The sequence below is a fragment of the Pleurodeles waltl genome, chromosome 3_1 (genome assembly GCF_031143425.1).
Source record: "Pleurodeles waltl isolate 20211129_DDA chromosome 3_1, aPleWal1.hap1.20221129, whole genome shotgun sequence".
Taxonomy (NCBI): domain Eukaryota; kingdom Metazoa; phylum Chordata; class Amphibia; order Caudata; family Salamandridae; genus Pleurodeles; species Pleurodeles waltl.
This window is the reverse complement of record NC_090440.1, coordinates 1,906,625,374-1,906,648,713: the sequence shown is the minus strand read 5'-3', so window position 1 is coordinate 1,906,648,713 and position 23,340 is coordinate 1,906,625,374. Positions and strand designations below refer to the sequence as shown.

The 23,340-nt window shown below is 45.5% G+C and overlaps 1 protein-coding gene across 4 annotated transcripts in view; it reads left to right on the top strand.

Annotated features, from left to right (window-relative positions):
* Positions 1-23,340, top strand: part of CFLAR (CASP8 and FADD like apoptosis regulator) — a 224,671-nt gene that overhangs the window by 103,693 nt on the left and 97,638 nt on the right. Inside the window, exon 2 of one of the 4 annotated variants that reach the window (XM_069226079.1) lies at positions 20,717-20,993. The exons of the other annotated variants lie outside the window; for them this stretch is intronic. The gene's annotated coding sequence lies outside the window, so the exon portion shown is untranslated. The remainder of the gene's footprint in view (positions 1-20,716; positions 20,994-23,340) is intronic. 4 annotated transcript variants of the gene reach the window in all.

Genomic DNA, 23,340 nt, shown 5'->3' with positions numbered 1-23,340 from the left:
GGGTCAATGTTACTCCACCGGACAGAAGGCTGAACAGAGCCCCGTCCGTTTTCTCTGTATTACGCTTATTTTTTTTTTTTTTTTTTACTGCGGTCAAGCACTTAGAGTATGACAGGTATGTACATTTATTTGCCCAGGGGAGCACAGTGTGTGGAAGTGAAGCATGCTGGGATTAGACCCCGTGTCTCTGGGCTCTGCGGCTGAGTGAAAAGGTTTCTGAACAGGTTTCTCTATGCTCAGTCCCTGGCTTTCTCCCAGTTAGAGTACTTCTAGAGTCGCAGCAGAGCGAACTTCAAGCTTCAGAATATACATGCTTCTTTTTCTTTGTGGCTCGCTCCAGGAACATCCCCTCAGGGGCGTAGGAGACAATACATTTCTGGGGGTGACAGGGACAGCCTTGGGGACTTTTCACTCGACCCTATACAAATCGCCAGTGCTTTAAATGGAAAAATAGAAGTGCAGGTACTCTGTACCAGAGTACCTGCTTGTTTCTGAGAAGTGCCGGTACTCTCCAATTAAAAGTATTATGTTTTTCTTGAGATGTGCCGGTACTCTCCCTCTCAAAATGAAAAAGTGCCGGTACTCAGTCCCAGAGAGTACCGGCCCATTTAAAGCACTGCAAATCGCTCGTTGTTTGCGAACTGCAGGCTCCTACAGGGATTGCAGAATTATTAGGCAAATGAGTATTTTGACCACATCATCCTCTTCATGCATGTTGTCTTACTCCAAGCTGTATAGGCTCGAAAGCCTACTACCAATTAAGCATATTAGGTGATGTGCATCTCTGTAATGAGAAGGGGTGTGGTCTAATGACATCAACACCCTATATCAGGTGTGCATAATTATTAGGCAACTTCCTTTCCTTTGGCAAAATGGGTCAAAAGAAGGACTTGACAGGCTCAGAAAAGTAAAAAATAGAGAGATATCTTGCAGAGGGATGCAGCACTCTTAAAATTGCAAAGCTTCTGAAGCGTGATCATCGAACAATCAAGCGTTTCATTCAAAATAGTCAACAGGGTCGCAAGAAGCGTGTGGAAAAACCAAGGCGCAAAATAACTGCCCATGAACTGAGAAAAGTCAAGCGTGCAGCTGCCACGATGCCACTTGCCACCAGTTTGGCCATATTTCAGAGCTGCAACATCACTGGAGTGCCCAAAAGCACAAGGTGTGCAATACTCAGAGACATGGCCAAGGTAAGAAAGGCTGAAAGACGACCACCACTGAACAAGACACTGTAGGAGGCTGGACTGGCTTGTAGTGAGTACCAAGGGGTACTTGCACCTTGCACCAGGCCCAGTTATCCCTTATTAGTGTATAGGGTGTCTAGCAGCTTAGGCTGATAGATAATGGTAGCTTAGCAGATCAGCTTAGGCTGAACTAGGAGACGTGGGAAGCTACGACAGTACCACTTAGTGTCATATGCACAATATCATAAGAAAACACAATACACAGTTATACTAAAAATAAAGGTACTTTATTTTTATGACAATATGCCAAAGTATCTTAGAGTGTACCCTCAGTGAGAGGATAGGAAATATACACAAGATATATATATACACAATAGCAAAAATATGCAGTATAGTCTTAGAAAACAGTGCAAACAATGTATAGTTACAATAGGATGCAATGGGGAAACATAGGGATAGGGGCAACACAAACCATATACTCCAAAAGTGGAATGCGAACCACGAATGGACCCCAAACCTATGTGACCTTGTAGAGGGTCCCTGGGACTATTAGAAAATAGTGAGAGTTAGAAAAATAACCCTCCCCAAGTCCCTGAAAAGTGAGTGCAAAGTGCACTAAAGTTCCCCTAAGGACAAAATAGTCGTGTTAGAGGAATAATGCAGGAAAGACACAAACCAGCAATGCAACAACTGTGGATTTCCAATCTAGGATACCTGTGGAACAAGGGGACCAAGTCCAAAAGTCACAAGCAAGTCGGAGATGGGCAGATGCCCAGGAAATGCCAGCTGCGGGTGCAAAGAAGCTTCGACTGGACAGAAGAAGCTGAGGTTTCTGCAGGAACGAAAAGGGCTAGAGACTTCCCCTTTGGTGGACGGATCCCTCTCGCCTTGGAGAGTCGTGCAGAAGTGTTTTCCCGCTGAAAGGACGCCAACAAGCCTTGCTAGGCGCAAATCGTGCGTTTGGCGTTTTTGGACGCTGCTGGGGCCCAGGAGGGACCAGGAGGTCGCAAATTGGACCTGAAGAGAGAGGGGACGTCGAGCAAGACAAAGAGCCCTCACTGAAGCAGGTAGCACCCGGAGAAGTGCCAGAAACAGGCACTACGAGGATGCGTGAAACGGTGCTCGCCGAAGTTGCACAAAGGAGTCCCACGTCGCCGGAGACCAACTTAGAAAGTCGTGCAATGCAGGTTAGAGTGCCGTGGACCCAGGCTTGGCTGTGCACAAAGGATTTCCGCCGGAAGTGCACAGGGGCCGGAGTAGCTGCAAAGTCGCGGTTCCCAGCAATGCAGCCCAGCGAGGTGAGGCAAGGACTTACCTCCACCAAACTTGGGCTGAAGAGTCACTGGACTGTGGGGGTCACTTGGACAGAGTCGCTGGATTCGAGGGACCTCGCTCGTCGTGCTGAGAGGAGACCCAAGGGACCGGTGATGCAGCTTTTTGGTGCCTGCGGTTGCAGGGGGAAGATTCCGTCGACCCACGGGAGATTTCTTCGGAGCTTCTGGTGCAGAGAGGAGGCAGGCTACCCCCACAGCATGCACAAGCAGGAAAACAGTCGAGAAGGCGGCAGGATCAGCGTTACAGAGTTGCAGTAGTCGTCTTTGCTACTATGTTGCAGGTTTGCAGGCTTCCAGCGCGGTCAGCGGTCGTTTCCTTATCAGAAGGTGAAGAGAGAGATGCAGAGGAACTCGGCTGAGCTCATGCATTCGTTATCTAAAGTTTCCCCAGAGACAGAGACCCTAAATAGCCAGAAAAGAGGGTTTGGCTACTTAGGAGAGAGGATAGGCTACTAACACCTGAAGGAGCCTATCAGCAGGAGTCTCTGACGTCACCTGGTGGCACTGGCCACTCAGAGCAGTCCAGTGTGCCAGCAGCACCTCTGTTTCCAAGATGGCAGAGGTCTGGAGCACACTGGAGGAGCTCTGGACACCTCCCAGGGGAGGTGCAGGTCAGGGGAGTGGTCACTCCCCTTTCCTTTGTCCAGTTTCGCGCCAGAGCAGGGGCTAAGGGGTCCCTGAACCGGTGTAGACTGGCTTATGCAGAATTGGGCACATCTGTGCCCAAGAAAGCATTTCCAGAGGCTGGGGGAGGCTACTCCTCCCCTGCCTTCACACCATTTTCCAAAGGGAGAGGGTGTCACACCCTCTCTCAGAGGAAGTTCTTTGTTCTGCCATCCTGGGCCAGGCCTGGCTGGACCCCAGGAGGGCAGATGCCTGTCTGAGGGGTTGGCAGCAGCAGCAGCTGCAGTGAAACCCCAGGAAGGGCAGTTTGTGCTACAGACCACTGGGATCATGGGATTGTGCCAACTATGCCAGGATGGTATAGAGGGGGCAATTCCATGATCATAGACATGTTACATGGCCATATTCGGAGTTACCATGGTGAAGCTACATATAGGTAGTGACCTATATGTAGTGCACGCGTGTAATGGTGTCCCCGCACTCACAAAGTTCAGGGAATTGGCTCTGAACAATGTGGGGGCACCTTGGCTAGTGCCAGGGTGCCCTCACACTAAGTAACTTTGCACCTAACCTTTACCAGGTAAAGGTTAGACATATAGGTGACTTATAAGTTACATAACCACTGAGGTTCTGATTAGCAGAGCCTCAGTGAGACAGTTAGTCACTACACAGGTAACACATTCAGGCACACTTATGAGCACTGGGGCCCTGGGTTACCAGGGTCCCAGTGACACATACAACTAAAACAACATATATACAGTGAAAAATGGGGGTAACATGCCAGGCAAGATGGTACTTTCCTACACAACCCCCCCCCCCCCAAACGAAGGACAATAAGACTAGCCATTACCTGATGAGTCTTCATTGTCTAAGTGGAAATATCTGGAGAGTCCATCTGCATTGGAGTGGCTACTCCCAGGTCTATGTTCCACTGTATAGTCCATTCCCTGTAGGGATATGGACCACCTCAACAATTTAGGATTTTCACCTTTCATTTGTTTTAGCCAAAGTAGAGGTTTGTGGTCTGTCTGAACAATGAAGTGAGTGCCAAACAGGTATGGCTTCAACTTCTTCAGAGCCCAGACCACAGCAAAGGCCTCCCTCTCAATGGCAGACCAACGCTTTTCTCTAGGGGTCAACCTTCTACTAATAAAAGCAACAGGTTGATCCTGGCCCTCAGAATTAAGTTGTGATAGGACTGCCCCTACTCCTAATTCAGATGCATCAGTTTGGACATAGAATTTTTTAGAGTAACAAGGGCTTTTCAGGACAGGTGCAGAGCACATGGCCTGCTTCAGCTCCTCAAAAGCTTTCTGACAGCTTGCTGTCCATAATACCTTTTTAGGCATTTTCTTGGATGTGAGGTCATTAAGAGGGGCTGCAATGGAGCCATAGTTCTTAATGAGCCTCCTGTAGTACCCAGTGAGGCCTAGGAAGGCTCTCACCTGAGTCTGAGTGGTAGGGGGAACCCAATCAATAATTGTTTGGATTTTCCCCTGAAGTGGTGCAATCTGTTCCCCACCAACAAGGTGTCCCAGATAAACCACCTTACCCTGCCCTATCTGGCACTTTGAAGCCTTGATAGTGAGGCCTGCCTTTTGCAGGGCCTCCAAAACTTTCCATAGGTGGACCAGGTGATCATCCCAGCTGGAGCTAAAGACAGCTATATCGTCCAAATATGCTGCACTGAAAGCTTCCAGCCCTTGCAGGACTGTGTTCACCAACCTCTGAAAAGTGGCAGGTGCATTTTTCAAACCAAAAGGCATTACAGTAAACTGGTAATGTCCTCCAATGGTAGAAAATGCAGTCTTAGATTTAGCATCTTCTGATAATTTGATCTGCCAATACCCTGCAGTCAAATCAAAAGTGCTTAGATACTTGGCAGATGCCAGTGTATCTATAAGCTCATCTGCCCTGGGTATAGGGTGAGCATCAGTTTTGGTTACCAAGTTGAGACCTCTATAGTCTACACAAAACCGCATTTCTTTCTTTCCATCTTTAGAATTGGGTTTTGGTACCAGTACCACAGGAGAAGCCCATGGACTGTCAGAGTGCTCAACCACTCCTATTTCCAACATTTTCTGAACTTCTTGCTTTATGCAGTCCCTGACATGGTCAGGCTGCCTATAGATCTTACTTTTGACAGGTAAACTGTCTCCAGTATCTATAGTGTGCTCACACCAAGAAGTGGTGCCTGGCACAGTAGAGAAGAGTTCTGAAAATTGTCCTAGGAGATTTATGCAATTGTCTTTCTGCTCAGCAGTAAGACAATCAGCCAAAACTACACCTTCCACAAGAGCATCTTGTTCTGTGGAAGAGAAGAGATCAGGTAGAGGATCACTGTCTTCTTCCTGTCCCTCATCAGTTGCCATGAGCAGGGTGAGATCAGCCCTGTCATAGTAGGGTTTCAGGCGGTTGACATGGAGCACCCTAAGGGGACTCCTGGCAGTGCCTAAGTCAACCAAGTAGGTGACTTCACCCTTCTTTTCAACAATTGTGTGGGGTCCACTCCATTTATCTTGGAGTGCTCTTGGGGCCACAGGCTCCAAGACCCACACTTTCTGCCCTGGTTGGTACTGAACCAAAACAGCCTTCTGATCATGCCATTGCTTCTGGAGCTCTTGGCTGGCCTGAAGGTTTTTACTGGCCTTTTTCATGTACTCAGCCATCCTTGATCTGAGGCCAAGTACATAATCCACAATATCCTGCTTAGGAGCTTTTAAAGGTTGTTCCCAACCCTCCTTTACAAGTGTGAGTGGACCCCTAACAGGGTGTCCAAAAAGAAGTTCAAAGGGGCTGAAGCCCACTCCTTTCTGGGGTACCTCCCTGTAGGCAAAAAGGAGGCATGGTAGAAGGATATCCCATCTCCTGCGGAGTTTTTCAGGGAGACCCATAATCATGCCTTTGAGAGTTTTATTAAATCTCTCCACCAGTCCATTAGTTTGTGGATGATAGGGTGTTGTGAACTTGTACGTTACACCACACTCCTTCCACATGGCCTTTAAGTATGCAGACATGAAATTGCTTCCCCTGTCTGATACCACTTCCTTTGGGAAGCCCACCCTGGAAAATATTCCCAGGAGGGCCTTTGCCACTGCAGGTGCTGTAGTGGTCCTTAAAGGAATAGCTTCAGGATATCTTGTGGCATGGTCCACTACCACCAAGATAAACCTATTGCCTGAAGCAGTAGGAGGGTCAAGGGGGCCAACTATGTCAACCCCTACCCTTTCAAAGGGAACCCCAACCACAGGCAGTGGGATAAGGGGTGCCTTTGGAGTGCCACCTGTCTTGCCACTGGCTTGACAGGTTTCACAGGACTTACAAAATTCCTTTGTGTCCTCAGACATCCTAGGCCAATGAAACAGGGGAACAAGCCTGTCCCAAGTTTTCATTTGTCCTAGATGCCCAGCTAAGGGAATGTCATGTGCCAGTGTTAGGAGGAACTTTCTGTACTCCTGAGGAATCACTAATCTCCTGGCAGCTCCAGGTTTAGGATCCCTATGCTCAGTGTACAAGAGGTTGTCCTCCCAGTAAACTCTGTGAGAGTCACTGACATCCCCATTAGCCTGTTTGACAGCTTGCTGTCTGAGACCCTCTAATGTGGGACAGGTTTGCTGTGCCACACTCAGCTCCTCTCTGGCAGGCCCCCCTTTACCCAAAAGCTCAGCAGTGTCTGCTTCCAGCTCCTCTGGTGTAGGTTCTGCACAGGGAGGGAATTCTTCTTCCTCAGAAGTAGAATCCACTGTAGAGGGAGGGATAGTAGGAAGTGGTTTGCTTCTACTAGCCCTAGCTTTAGGGAGCACTTGGTCCATTGTTCCAGGATCCAAGCTTCCCTGTCCTTTTTGCTTTTTGGCCTGAGCCCTTGTCAAAGCAAAAATATGCCCTGGAATGCCCAGCATTGCTGCATGGGCCTCCAACTCCACATCTGACCAAGCTGATGTCTCCAAATCATTTCCTAGTAGACAGTCTACAGGTATATCTGTGGCTACCACAACTTTCTTTGGACCAGTTACCCCCCCCCCCCCCCCCCCCCCCCCCCCAGTTGAGATTTACAACAGCCATGGGGTGGCTTTGTGTTATGTTGTGAGCATCGGTTACTTGGTACTGGTGTCCAAGTATGTGTTGTTCAGGGTGCACCAGTTTCTCAATCACCATTGTGACACTGGCACCTGTGTCCCTGTAGGCCTGGACCTCAACACCATTTATTAGGGTTAGTTGCTTGTACTTCTTCAAGTTATGGGGGCAAGCAACCAAAGTGGCTAAATCAATAGCCCCTTCAGAGACTAAAGTAGCCTCTGTGGTCTCCCTAATCAGACCAACCCCAACTAAATTACCAAAAGTGAGTCCAGCTACTCCCTTGGATTGGCTATTAGTAGGTTTGCTCCCACCACCACTGCTATTAGTAGGGACACTAGGTGTAGCAGTAGGGGTTGTAGTGGTAGGAGCTGTGGTGCCTTTCTTTGGACAACTGGGATCTGTTGTCCAATGGCCTTTTATTTTACATAAATAGCACCATGGTTTCTTTTCCTTGTTCTGATTAAAGGAGGATTTGGACCCACCACCCCCACCAGAGTGTTTTTGTGGGCCTGATGAAGACTCATTTTTAGATTTGTCCCCACCCTTGTCAGAAGACTTACCATCCTTCTTTTTGTTGCCATCTTTGTCACCCCCTGTATGAACTTTTTTGTTCACTCTTGTTCTGACCCATTTGTCTGCCTTCTTTCCCAATTCTTGGGGAGAGGTCAGATCAGAGTCCACCAAGTACTGGTGCAACAAATCAGACACACAATTGTTAAGAATATGCTCTCTCAGGATCAAGTTATACAGGCTGTCATAATCAGTAACTTTACTGCCATGTAACCACCCCTCCAAGGCCTTCACTGCCTGGTCAATGAAATCAACCCAGTCTTGTGAAGACTCCTTTTTGGTCTCTCTGAACTTTATCCTGTACTGTTCAGTGGTTAAGCCATAACCATCCAGGAGTGCATTCTTAAGAACTTGGAAATTATTAGCATCATTTTCTTTCACAGTAAGGAGCCTATCCCTACCTTTTCCACTAAATGATAGCCATAGGATAGCAGCCCACTGCCTTTGAGGGACATCCTGTACAACACAGGCCCTCTCAAGTGCAGCAAACCACTTGTTAATGTCATCCCCCTCCTTATAAGGGGGAACTATCTTGTGCAGATTCCTGGAATCATGCTCTTTTGCAGGATGACTATGGGGAATACTGCTGCTGCCACCATGGGTATCTAAACCCAACTTCTGTCTTTCCTTCTCTAATTCAAAAGACTGTCTATCCAAATCCAGCTGTTGCTTTTTAAGCTTCAGTCTGGTTTGTTCCACCCTCAACTTATTGAGTTCCCTCTCTAACATTCTGTCATCAGGGTTGGTGGGAGGGACATTTCTAGAAACAGAGCTATGATGGGAATGAACAGAAGGAGACCTGTCCCTTACAGAAGCCAACTTAACAGCTTGGTTTACAGAAACATTACTACCAGTATGGTGAGAATAAATGCTTTTGCTATGATGTGAGACAACACTATTTATTTGGTGTGGCTCATCATCATTACCATCTATGCTAGATTGTCTAGTAATGGGCAGGCTAGGAAGTTTCTTTTCTGAATCTTTTCCTGGGGGAGTCCCTGAATCAGATTGGGAACTATTAGGTACTTTTTCAACAGATGGGGCACCTATGGCCTTATCCTGTTCTCTAAGCATGTTAATTAACAGTTCCAAGGCAGGATTCTTCCCTACACTCAAACCTCTCTCTATACAGAGACTCCTTGCTCTTTTCCAGCTAAGGTCGTCATATGCAAGTTTGGACAGATCAACACTTTGGCCTGTGCCAGACATTTTTTAGAGAGAGTTAAAGTGATAGAGAAAGAGACAAAAGTTTTCAGAACTTTTTGGAAAGACAGAAAAAACTTTTTAAACTTTTAAGAACTTTTTGAAAGTTTAGGAGTACTTTTCAGCACTTCGAAAAGAGTGAAAAGAGGAAATGCAAAACTTTTTGGCTATGTGTATATACGCTGACCTTGTTTTGTATATTTTTCTCTTATGAAAAGTACAATGACAAGAGTGGTAAGTAGTCTCAAGCACTTATCCCACCACTGCACAACCAATGTAGGAGGCTGGACTGGCTTGTAGTGAGTACCAAGGGGTACTTGCACCTTGCACCAGGCCCAGTTATCCCTTATTAGTGTATAGGGTGTCTAGCAGCTTAGGCTGATAGATAATGGTAGCTTAGCAGAGCAGCTTAGGCTGAACTAGGAGACGTGTGAAGCTACTACAGTACCACTTAGTGTCATATGCACAATATCATAAGAAAACACAATACACAGTTATACTAAAAATAAAGGTACTTTATTTTTATGACAATATGCCAAAGTATCTTAGAGTGTACCCTCAGTGAGAGGATAGGAAATATACACAAGATATATATATACACAATAGCAAAAATATGCAGTATAGTCTTAGAAAACAGTGCAAACAATGTATAGTTACAATAGGATGCAATGGGGAAACATAGGGATAGGGGCAACACAAACCATATACTCCAAAAGTGGAATGCGAACCACGAATGGACCCCAAACCTATGTGACCTTGTAGAGGGTCCCTGGGACTATTAGAAAATAGTGAGAGTTAGAAAAATAACCCTCCCCAAGACCCTGAAAAGTGAGTGCAAAGTGCACTAAAGTTCCCCTAAGGACAAAATAGTCGTGTTAGAGGAATAATGCAGGAAAGACACAAACCAGCAATGCAACAACTGTGGATTTCCAATCTAGGATACCTGTGGAACAAGGGGACCAAGTCCAAAAGTCACAAGCAAGTCGGAGATGGGCAGATGCCCAGGAAATGCCAGCTGCGGGTGCAAAGAAGCTTCGACTGGACAGAAGAAGCTGAGGTTTCTGCAGGAACGAAAAGGGCTAGAGACTTCCCCTTTGGTGGACGGATCCCTCTCGCCTTGGAGAGTCGTGCAGAAGTGTTTTCCCGCCGAAAGGACGCCAACAAGCCTTGCTAGGCGCAAATCGTGCGTTTGGCGTTTTTGGACGCTGCTGGGGCCCAGGAGGGACCAGGAGGTCGCAAATTGGACCTGAAGAGAGAGGGGACGTCGAGCAAGACAAAGAGCCCTCACTGAAGCAGGTAGCACCCGGAGAAGTGCCAGAAACAGGCACTACGAGGATGCGTGAAACGGTACTCGCCGAAGTTGCACAAAGGAGTCCCACGTCGCCGGAGACCAACTTAGAAAGTCGTGCAATGCAGGTTAGAGTGCCGTGGACCCAGGCTTGGCTGTGCACAAAGGATTTCCGCCGGAAGTGCACAGGGGCCGGAGTAGCTGCAAAGTCGCGGTTCCCAGCAATGCAGCCCAGCGAGGTGAGGCAAGGACTTACCTCCACCAAACTTGGGCTGAAGAGTCACTGGACTGTGGGGGTCACTTGGACAGAGTCGCTGGATTCGAGGGACCTCGCTCGTCGTGCTGAGAGGAGACCCAAGGGACCGGTGATGCAGCTTTTTGGTGCCTGCGGTTGCAGGGGGAAGATTCCGTCGACCCACGGGAGATTTCTTCGGAGCTTCTGGTGCAGAGAGGAGGCAGGCTACCCCCACAGCATGCACAAGCAGGAAAACAGTCGAGAAGGCGGCAGGATCAGCGTTACAGAGTTGCAGTAGTCGTCTTTGCTACTATGTTGCAGGTTTGCAGGCTTCCAGCGCGGTCAGCGGTCGTTTCCTTATCAGAAGGTGAAGAGAGAGATGCAGAGGAACTCGGCTGAGCTCATGCATTCGTTATCTAAAGTTTCCCCAGAGACAGAGACCCTAAATAGCCAGAAAAGAGGGTTTGGCTACTTAGGAGAGAGGATAGGCTACTAACACCTGAAGGAGCCTATCAGCAGGAGTCTCTGACGTCACCTGGTGGCACTGGCCACTCAGAGCAGTCCAGTGTGCCAGCAGCACCTCTGTTTCCAAGATGGCAGAGGTCTGGAGCACACTGGAGGAGCTCTGGACACCTCCCAGGGGAGGTGCAGGTCAGGGGAGTGGTCACTCCCCTTTCCTTTGTCCAGTTTCGCGCCAGAGCAGGGGCTAAGGGGTCCCTGAACCGGTGTAGACTGGCTTATGCAGAATTGGGCACATCTGTGCCCAAGAAAGCATTTCCAGAGGCTGGGGGAGGCTACTCCTCCCCTGCCTTCACACCATTTTCCAAAGGGAGAGGGTGTCACACCCTCTCTCAGAGGAAGTTCTTTGTTCTGCCATCCTGGGCCAGGCCTGGCTGGACCCCAGGAGGGCAGATGCCTGTCTGAGGGGTTGGCAGCAGCAGCAGCTGCAGTGAAACCCCAGGAAGGGCAGTTTGTGCTACAGACCACTGGGATCATGGGATTGTGCCAACTATGCCAGGATGGTATAGAGGGGGCAATTCCATGATCATAGACATGTTACATGGCCATATTCGGAGTTACCATGGTGAAGCTACATATAGGTAGTGACCTATATGTAGTGCACGCGTGTAATGGTGTCCCCGCACTCACAAAGTTCAGGGAATTGGCTCTGAACAATGTGGGGGCACCTTGGCTAGTGCCAGGGTGCCCTCACACTAAGTAACTTTGCACCTAACCTTTACCAGGTAAAGGTTAGACATATAGGTGACTTATAAGTTACTTAAGTGCAGTGTAAAATGGCTGTGAAATAACGTGGACGTTATTTCACTCAGGCTGCAGTGGCAGGCCTGTGTAAGAATTGTCAGAGCTCCCTATGGGTGGCAAAAGAAATGCTGCAGCCCATAGGGATCTCCTGGAACCCCAATACCCTGGGTACCTCAGTACCATATACTAGGGAATTATAAGGGTGTTCCAGTAAGCCAATGTAAATTGGTAAAAATGGTCACTAGCCTGTTAGTGACAATTTGGAAAGAAATGAGAAAGCATAACCACTGAGGTTCTGATTAGCAGAGCCTCAGTGAGACAGTTAGTCACTACACAGGTAACACATTCAGGCACACTTATGAGCACTGGGGCCCTGGGTTACCAGGGTCCCAGTGACACATACAACTAAAACAACATATATACAGTGAAAAATGGGGGTAACATGCCAGGCAAGATGGTACTTTCCTACAGACACACAAGCTGAAACGTCAAGACTGGGCCAAGAAATATCTCAAGACTGATTTTTCCAAGGTTTTATGGACTGATGAAATGAGAGTGAGTCTTGATGGGCCAGATGGATGGGCCCGTGGCTGGATTGGTAAAGGGCAGAGAGCTCCAGTCCGACTCAGACGCCAGCAAGGTGGAGGTGGAGTACTGGTTTGGGCTGGTATCATCAAAGATGAGCTTGTGGGGCCTTTTCGGGTTGAGGATGGAGTCAAGCTCAACTCCCAGTCCTACTGCCAGTTCCTGGAAGACACCTTCTTCAAGCAGTGGTACAGGAAGAAGTCTGCATCCTTCAAGAAAAACATGATTTTCATGCAGGACAATGCTCCATCACACACGTCCAAGTACTCCACAGCGTGGCTGGCAAGAAAGGGTATAAAAGAAGGAAATCTAATGACATGGCCTCCTTGTTCACCTGATCTGAACCCCATTGAGAACCTGTGGTCCATCATCAAATGTGAGATTTACAAGGAGGGAAAACAGTACACCTCTCTGAACAGTGTCTGGGAGGCTGTGGTTGCTGCTGCACGCAATGTTGATGGTGAACAGATCAAAACACTGACAGAATCCATGGATGGCAGGCTTTTGAGTGTCCTTGCAAAGAAAGGTGGCTATATTGGTCACTGATTTGTTTTTGTTTTGTTTTTGAATGTCAGAAATGTATATTTGTGAATGTTGAGATGTTATATTGGTTTCACTGGTAATAATAAATAATTGAAATGGGTATATATTTGTTTTTTGTTAAGTTGCCTAATAATTATGCACAGTAATAGTCACCTGCACACACAGATATCCCCCTAACATAGCTAAAACTAAAAACAAACTAAAAACTACTTCCAAAAATATTCAGCTTTGATATTAATGAGTTTTTTGGGTTCATTGATAACATGGTTGTTGTTCAATAATAAAATTAATCCTCAAAAATACAACTTGCCTAATAATTCTGCACTCCCTGTATAAATGTACACAATCAGATATATTGGAAGTGAAATAGGGAGAAAACAAGGCTTGTTGTCACAGTCTAAAGGTATCTTTTATTATTATTTACATTCACAAAGTAATTAGCTCAAATGTGAAAATAAAATGTTGATTAACCTTGCATCTTCGTGAGTCAAGCAAATAAAGTTCGGAGGGTAACAAGGAAGAACATTAGGTACAACAGTTGTAAACTGTACTCAGAAACCATAGTTCTAAGAACACTTCTACTCCTGTGTGTGATCTTGGGCAGCTCAGCTCCACATCGGTCATAACTGGAAGCATTTCAGCTGAAGAAGCTGTTGGAGCAACAGGCTATATAAACATGGGATTCCGTAATCCCTGTATAAACAGCAGCCACTAATTTGTTTAGAATCAGCTATTTGTGATGCACCAAGTCACCGAGTATTAGAAAAAAGACATTCACTGATTATAAACAAAAGACATCAGAAAATGACTATGATAAAGTTATTACAGGTGAGTTCTGACATCACAATGCCTTCCGCCAGATCTAGGCACTAAAGTGAAAGGCAGATCAGGTCAGAGAGCATAATTAATGCAGCTGTTTAAAGCAACAAAATGGAATGTTGGTTTTCTTTCTTCTGCTGTATGTTAATACCTTGTAATGACAGAAGCCATGCACTAAGGTTTTAAGTGGTTTGTGGGAAAGTTGATGGTGTGACCACGTATTATATGGGGTGAAATACCCCCTCCATACATAAGGATATTGCAAGTCACCTCGAAGTTCATACCTTATAAACAAACATTGGCAAAGCCAATAGTTCACACCTATGCAAGATCTATTGCTTTTGCCAATGTGTTTTAGCGATGCTGTGGACTAGTAAGACTACTATTCAGCATGTCTAAAAGTTAATGGCGTAAAGGAGAAAGTTGTGTCATCGATTGGTGTGGCGTAGTGTCATGGAGCAAGTAGAGTGTTTTAGAATGGAGTAGTAAACTAACTCTAAAGGAACAGGGTTCCCTTGAGTAAAATACAACACCACTCCAATAAACAATGATATTAAAGTAGTATCCAAATGGAAGGTATCATGCATTTATTCAATAAAAATATAAAAGATCAACTGTAGTGGGAAAACATCAACAGGGGAAATCAAGAAAGACTTTGGTATTCAGACATTACATTAGTTATCTGGATGACCCAATGTCACCAATTACAAGAAAAATGTAAAAAGTAACACAAATAGCACAGTGGTTAGCATCCACAAAATGATTTACAAGCTTTCATACACCGGCTTTTACATGACTGACTCAGATAGTGACTCAAGAAGTCATTAGCTCATAGTACCTATGCTTATGCCAACTTATATACAATATCACAAATTCAAGTCAAGGTACTTTGGCCGACGACGTTTCGATCCCCTAGACAAGTATCAGGATCATCCGCAGCATTAATTAAGCTTGAGATAAAAGGGTTACTGAGTGCTTGTAACCATTAAGGCCAAGATAAATCTGACTCGCGTCTCACATGAGAGTGAAGGCAATCAATGGAGATCTGAATCTCCAATCAAGTGTCAATGCAATAAAGTAGTAGTAGAGTGGATTAGTGTCAGAGTGTAGTAGAAAGCCCTAGAGTGGAAAGGCATAAGGAAGAGTGAAGTGGCATAGAGAGAGTTGGGTAGAGTGTTGTTGAGCATAGTACATTGTTGTATAGTGGAGTGGCATAGAGAGTTGTGGAGTGGAGTAAAGTGGAATGGAGTGGCATATAGGGAGTTGTGTAGGGAGTTACAGAGCGGAGAACGTTTTAGAGTTTAATGGAATACACTGTCAGAGTCTAGTATCATGGAGTGTAATGTCAGAGTGGAGTTGAGTGGTCTAGAGTGAAGTGGCATAGAGTACAGTGGTGCAAAGAAGATTGGCGTAGAGTGAGGTGGTGTAGGATACATTGGTTTTGAGTAAAGTGGTGTAGAGTCCATTGGTGTAGAGTGCACTGGTTTAGAGTAGAGTGCAGTAGCGTAGAGTGGTGAAGAGTAGAGGGGGGCAGAGTGGAGTGGCACAGCATAGGTTGCAGTGGTGTAGAGTGCAGTGGTGCAGAGTGCTGTGTCAGAATGATGCAGTGCACGGTAGAGTGGAGTGGTGCAAGGTAGAGTAGACTGGTGTAGAGTGCGGTGTTGGAGTGCAGTGATGCAGAGTACAGTGTAGTGGTATAGAGTACATTAGTGTAGAGTGCAGTAGAGTGGCATAAAGTTGAGCGGTGCCGTGGTGCAGCGTAGAGAGGAGTATAGTTCAGTGGCAGAGTGCAGTGTTGCAGAGTAGAGTGTCATAAAGGGCAGTGGTGTAGAGTGGCATAGAATGCATTGGCGTAGAGTGCAGTGAAGTAGAGTGATGCAGAGTAGACAAGAGTGGTGTAGAATACAGTGGTGCAGAGTAGAATAGAGTGGCATAAAATGTAGTGGCATAGGGTAGATTGCTGTAGAGCATAGTGACGTAGAGTGCAGTAGCATAGAGTAGTGCAGAGCAGATTGGAGTGGTGCAGGGTACATTGGAGTGGTGCAGGGTAGATTAGACGGGCATAGCATAGAGTGGAGTTGTGTAGATTGCAGTGACATAGAGTAGATGTTTTAAAGTAGAGTGAAGTGTCCTAGAGTGGAGTGGTGTAGAGTAGATTTGAGTGCAGTGGTGGAGAATAGAGTGTAGTGGGGCAGAGTACAGTGGCATTCAGTGCAGTGGTGCAGAGTAGAGTGGCGTGGAGTTCAGTGGCGGAGAGTGCAATGTTGCAGATTAGGGGGTCGTAGAGTACAGTGGTGTATTGTAGAGTGCCATAGACTGCACTGGCATCGAGTGCTGTGGTGAAGAGTACAGTGGCAGAAAGTGGCATAGAGTGCTTTGGTGCTGAGTAGATTGGCATAGAGTGCATTGGTTTTGAGTAAAGTGGTTGAGTGCAGGGGTGTAGTGTACATTAGTTAGAGTAGAATAGCATGGATTGCAGTGGTGTGGTGTAGAGTGAAGTGGTACAGCATAGACTGCAGTGGCATAGAGTAGCACAGAGTGGAGAAAAGTAGTATAGGGTGCAGTGGCATAGGTTAGATTGTTTCAGAGTAGAGTGAAGAAAAGATAGTGAAATGATAATATACTTCAATATGATTAAGTATGTAACGATAACAACAACATAAATAATAACAATAGGCATAACTGCCCAAAATGAAATATGGCTTCTCCCTGTTAGCCATGCTGTAATCAAACCCTTCGTTACCTAGATTAAAAACAATTAGGAATTAATGTTAGAAAAAGATACCTTCTAATAGCTAAATTGTGTAGTGTGAAAAGGTCAAATCTGGGCTCAATCTCGACTTCCCTGTTGCACCAACTGGTGTGATCTTAGGCAAATACAAATATTGTGTTTCACAGTCTCTTTTCTAGCCTGCAGGTGTCAGGCTGAGTGGGACTCTGTTTCCTGTTTAGATCTTCCTCATTGTCCTGTGCAGGTGAGGGTAGGGCCAAAGATGCAGACCACAATCATCAAAAACTCTTTTCTCCTCCTTGCTTCCTTTGTTCTCATGTGCCCTTAATGCCCACAGCTGTAAACTTGACATACAAAAGGGCAGAGGGTGTAGGGGGCCTCCTGACTCACCTTCATTCTGTGACCATTGGAGGCAGGTCAGTGCAGGGCTGTTATAAGTAGCGTTTTTGCGCGCTAATGGCCCTGTGAACAATAGAAGTGAAAGGGGAAATTATTTTGGCCAAGTACAAGATGAGATGACCACCTTCCCAAAAAATAATGTGACCTCAGCTGATAGAAACGGTCCATGCCCACCCTCTTCTGCTTTATAGGTCTTGCCTTACAGACACCACAAGCTGTCTGTTGATGAAAATCCCTAGTGTCAGCTTACAGTGGATTTAGTGCCCACCGGTTGCTTACCATTGGTTGGCTTTACTGTCACTCTTATTTAGTTGCTTTTTATTCATTAGATTGTGTTGGCTTTCCTTCTTCTTGTGTTTATCCCGCCTCTGGAGAATTGATGCATTACCTGTGTCCTTCCATTGCTTGCTTTTTAAACACGATTTTTTTTCTTTTGTGTTGAGCACTCTGTGAGAGTGCTTGCGTTTTCCAGCTTTCCCTCCTGTACGTCTCCCCGGTTGTACTACCTGTTGCTCGATTGCTTCTAACATGCCCCCTCCATGCTGCACTTGCCCTTGAGTACTTCTCTACTTGTGTTGCTTACTCGCCCATTTGCTTCTGCCCCGCCTGGTTAACATTGTTGTCTTGACTGCTACTTCGACCCCAACCCTGCCCTCCGTGTTTTTTCCTTCCCCCACCCTCATTGTTACTTCCCCTACCCGCGCCCTCTGTGTTACTCCCCAGTGCCCATGCTTAAAAAAACACTTTTGAACTACCTTTTATTTTGTTTACCTATCCAACAAGATCAATAAAAAATCATTAAAGCACTTCCATCATTTTGTAGGTTCTGGTGAGTGGCATACATGTTTACAGAATGGTGCAGCTGCCACATCATAGCACCCTTTTGTTTGTTTGTATTCTTTAGCCGGTACTGCAAAACATTGGGGATGCTGTAAAACTTGGATAAAAACAATTGGCAAAGACTTGAGTCCCAAAGGGAGACCTGTTGGCTTCACCAGTGCTTGTTGCCTCCGGTCACTACACTAACAAACAGCTGCCTTAAAGCTGAGGTTGACCTACAAAATACCTTGTCAAACCCAATTGCAGCTGTGAGATGGGTGTTTGAAGGAGGGAGGGGATTTCAGTTCTTGGATGAGTAAGTATATTGGAATAATGAAAATTACCTCCTCAAACCCTTACTCCTAAACAGGACACTTGTGAGGATATATCAAAGCTGCAAGCCATGCACATTCCCAGAAAGGAAGGACTGGATGCTGTGTCAACGTCTTGCCTTTGTGGCATTTGCCCCCAGTAGGCAGAAAGGAGAAGAAAGCAAGCATTTGCATACTCAATAGTTCTCGCCTACAGGAGAGATCTTGTCTTCGTCAGTCTTTTAGCCAAAGGGTGCATTAAAAATTATGGCTGATACAAGAGGTTTAATATGAAAGCTATTTCCAATTGCCACAATAACAGACATGCTCCTGCTAAACCAGCACGTTTATTTTATCTTTACAGTCCATTTGGACGCAGCTGAAGGATGCTGTAAAAAAACATGTGGTACTGTTTAATGATGGCATTCAGATGGGCATGCGGTCCTTAGCCTGACGGACTGAGCATTTCCAATTGCTTCAGAAGGCATGGCAGATAAGTAAGCTCGTAGCTCTAGTGTTCAGATAATTTTCAGGCAGAATATTTTACAGGCACACCGGTTAGGAAATGAAATCCTCCTTGACACCAGGAAACTGTAACCGTTCTAAATACTGCACGTCTTTTTTAGGGCAGCAATCCTCAGCCGTTCAGTACAATACACTTCTGTGCATTTTACATGCTTGGCCTCTCTAATGCGAAACAGTAAGAAAGGACAGGTGAATTAAGTGTCTTTTTCTAGCCGAGAGTTAGTCTAAAGAGGTGTTAATTCTTCACCAGCAACGTCCGAGGATGATTTGATTCAGCAGCAACCACTGCAGTTCCTAATTTCACTAGAAACCTGGTATGAAGACGGCAGTGAAGCTGATTGTGTCTTTAACGAAATGTAAACAATGCCCCAATTAAAATCTGCTTTCAATTTAGTTGCTAAACACTACATGCTTACTACACATGGCAAAAACAAAGTTATTGAGGTAAAGTAACGACTTGTATAAATCTTAAGCACTAACCCAATACTATGTATGACCCTATTCATGGGTATTTTAGCAACTGAACGCAACGCAGACCCACAGGACGTGGCTTCCGTATTAAACTCAGTGCTTAGGTTTGCACTGAAAGTTAGATGCTGCATGTTAATCCATTTAAATAAGGCAATAATTTGTAACTTAAAAAAATCAAATCACACCAAACACCTAACCCACAGTGCTGGATGAAACTGCATCAGTTTGAATCCCCATAAATGCATTTGCAGCAACCCAGAAAAAGCAGCATTCAGATGTGAGGGCGATCTGGCTGGGGTTTTGATGGGGCGGGTGGGAGGCGTAGAGGCAACAGGAGATGGAGTAAGTGAAAACGTGAGCACTCGTGTGGCATGCTCAAACACAATGAAAAAGGTAGCGCAGAATACGGAAGCAGTGGATGGACACAAGTATTTGGTCCTTGCTCTGTGGAGGGCAGAACACAAGAACAGGCATGGCATAGGCATGCCATGGACAAACGGGGACAAAGGACATGAGAACGACGATGGAGCTAGCAATTGGTGAACTTAAGGGTGGGCTGAAGGCCACAGATGGAAAACAACATGTCTCTTTGAGACAGCACATGTGTTGACTAGCGAGGCTTAAAAAAGTGAGGCAATTTCTTGTATTTCACATCACATGGCGTCCGAGGGAGATAGCCACACCTAAGTTGTACCTGGCCTGCGGGGAGGAAGAGTTTGAGGCAGTAATGATACTTTTGGGCCCTTTAAAATCAATGATCTGGATAAATGTTTATCTCTGGTAGCTGACACAAAGAGGCGTTTTAACCAGTTTAAGATTAAGGTCCCAGTAACGTAAACATTTGTGAGTCATGAGTCATTCATATTTTATTTGCAGCTGCAAAAGCTGTGCACACCAATGTACAAAATAGTGAAAAATTGTAGTTCACAAAAATAGTACAAAGTACTGAATAAGAGCAAATTGCAAGAGTTGTGATGACCAAATAATCAGTGCTTTAAATGGGCCGGTACTCACAGGTACCGAGTAATGGCACTTCTGTTTTTCCCTCATTCAGTACCCAAACTTCTCCATGCCCAAGGAGAGTGCAGTACTGTTTGTACCATGTCGGGATTTCCGAAAGAAATTATGATTTTGAGCATACACAGCATTTTTCGGTCGAGCAGCAAGCGCTCTGACATGTTGTAATCTATGGGTGGGCTTTTAACCACGCCCACTGCACTCCCATCACTATCACTCGTTTGTGGGCTTGCCTCTCAAAAATCCTTTGTTATCATTGGTAATTGTGTTACGTTTGTCCCTCATTGGGGCAGTTTTGTTACTGCCTTGGCCATCGAACCTGTTACATGGATAATTGCATGTTTGCTGATACGTTTGACTGCAAGGAAACTTCTTTTTCCTTTTGTGTCTCTCCTTCGCGCTCATGGCAGCCCTGGCACTTTGAATTGACTTGCTTATGTCAACTGTTTTACTTTTCATTTTCAATTTGTGTGGCAAGAAAAGTCCAGTTAGGAATTTACAACGCTAATAGTTCTAACTCAAGCAAACGCGAGACCAATTGCATTGCAAATGGTTGTTACTCTGGGGTGCTCGCTCATGTGATTACCATTTCACACTGGCAGTGACAAGCACGTTGGCTTCAGAACAACTTTAGTCATTGCCACCCAGGTGGCTGTGTGGCAGGAAGGAAGAGAAGCCCTTTGAAAATGCAGTTTGCGATGGCTTTCCCTTACAGCAGCGAAGATCGTCATCGAGGGGCCTGCAAAGAGCAGCAGCTACTGAGCAGGTTTCTAGTGCCAGTCAGGGACCCAGGCCCGGATTCCTCTATCCAAGAGCAGCAGCTACTGAGCAGGTTTCGCCACAGTGCCATCCAGGGACCCAGGCCATCGGAATCCTGTAGCTGGGCCCCTCAACCAGGCAGCATGGATGAAGACATAAGACTCCATTCCTGCAGTGGCTGGACTCTCCACCCATGTAGCGCCTGCTGCAGAGATCTTCAGGGGATAGAAGAGGTAAGTTGGACTGATTACTTTCATCGAGGCAAATTGTGATGCTCATTGAGCACAATCTCTTGTATTTGTTGTCAGGTTGATTTTCACTTTTTTTCATATTTGTATCGCCCTGGTAACCCCCAGGAAGCGGCACGGGCACTAGAAGTACAGGGTGATCCTCCAGATAACCGTGCTGGATTTAGGAAGGTGAAAGAGCAAAAAATTGCCTTTGAATTACATTTTTCCCTGCTCTTGTCGCAGAGGTCGAATATCAGGCAACGTCTGATAAATGAATCTTTATTCTTTAAACATGGAGTTTGATATTTACTTTTTTATGACTGCAGAGTGAGATGATTTTCGAAAGACTGTTGGATATCATTTTTTGCTAACACGACAAAACGAAAAAACCTGTCAGCTGTAGAAATATTTCAAAATTAGAAGTACGAAAGGAAACATGAAGCATTACTTCTGTAACTTTGAAGTGCCATGGAATAATTTATTAGGATTAAGACAAAGCATAATACTTTACTGGGTAATGCACAAAAATAAATATTTTGCGGACCTAAGGGCCTATCTTTCATTGGTGCAGAGGAGGCCAGATTATTGCTGTACTTCACAGAACAAACAGGCGCAAGGGTCTGTTTTGCACTCCGGACCATGACATACTGGCTAGGCTACTAGCGGGAACCTGATTCCACACATTATCCCTCATGTGCTGTATAGCTTTATCAGTAAAACTGCATGTCTGTGCAAATGTAGTGGTCATGTCAGTGGAAAATGTTGTGTCTGTTACTAAACCATGCAAGACCAGTTTTATATACCACATTGTTACTACTTTCATACTGGGCGTTACTCACTTGCTATAAACCTGTTTTTTTATTTGACGCTTGGATTTTAAACAATCCCTATGATTTAGGAGATGTAACATTAATTGCAGCACCTTCACCCTGAAAATTATTCCACAACCGCTTTTCTCAAACCACAGACTGCAGAATTGTATCTGTTATTACTCACATCAAGAACATCTTGATTCCCAGTCAATATTTCCCATTAGCTCTGCCCCTCCACTCCCCCCTCCCCCTCTAAACCCACCTCCTCGCCACGCCCCCTCGGCCATAGCTCAATTTGGTGAGTACCTGCACTTTTCTTTTCCCATTTAAGGCATGGCAAATGATTCCCTTAGCAATTAGTAAATGTATGAAAGATGTATTTGGATACAGCAGACAGTTCCAAGAACTGCATATTACATTAAAGTGGAAGCAGGTACACACCAAGTGCAAACTATAAAATGGCAACACCAGCCCCCAAAACCACAGTCTTCTTTGCAGTGTTGAGACATCTACGAAATCGGGGAGACTGGCAGAGGGGAAGGGAGAGATGTTTTTAGCGGGTGCTGTTATCCTGGGCGTGTTTTCGGGATAGGTGTGGATGGTGGGAATTTACTCTCTTTAGTATTGTGGTAAAGCCGGTGACTGAGCAGTGGTGGGAAATCCGAGATACTGTATTTCTGTCCTCAAGTAAATTCAATAAATACTGAAGAGATGACACCATCTCCATGTTTGAACAGGTGACGTATGTGATGCAGATAAGATAATTCTGTTTGTGTGTAGGTACATACCATAAAAACAGGCGACTCTTATTAATGCTCTCTGTGCTGTTGCTCACATATTACTCAGTGGTATATGTGGAGTGGGTGGTAAAAAGATGTTTGTGATAGTGGACGCATTGTGGGTTCCCAGCTGTCATTAGCTCATATAATGTATTCCCTTCTTTTTTTCAGGCTAATTTAGTTTTACTGTCTCTCTTGATTTTGTACATGTTGTTGTATGGAGGGAGGAGAGTGATGCCTGAGAAACCTTTAGGTTTAGGAGGCCTGCGTTCTTTGTTGTAAGCACATGGGAGGTGTTTTGAAGGAGCTTCTGTGGGTGACGGCTGCTATTGTGCCGAAGAGAGGATGGAGCAAATCTTGTTTTATTTTTTTGGGTGTACCGACTGCACGTTACTTCCAAACACCCTAAATCATTACTATATAATGGTGTCCCTAAAGCTAAGATATCCAGTTGATCACCAGTAGTATAGAACTTGCACAGCCAATAACCTTGCAAGATGAGATTGGAGCAATACATGCACATGGATAGAAGTGGTGGTGTTTCATAGAGGTGCTTTGTACTTAAAATGAACAGGGCAGTAATTCACTGCCTCCGCATTATAACAAGCTTCTCCATCAACACCTCCCGATTAATAAATGCAACTCATTTGACCTTGGTCTTCCAGCATATTTAGTAATGCTATTTATCAGTTATGGATCGTGTGCTACTACATCAACGATTTCGTACTGCTGTAAATATTGCACACTTATTTATTGCGT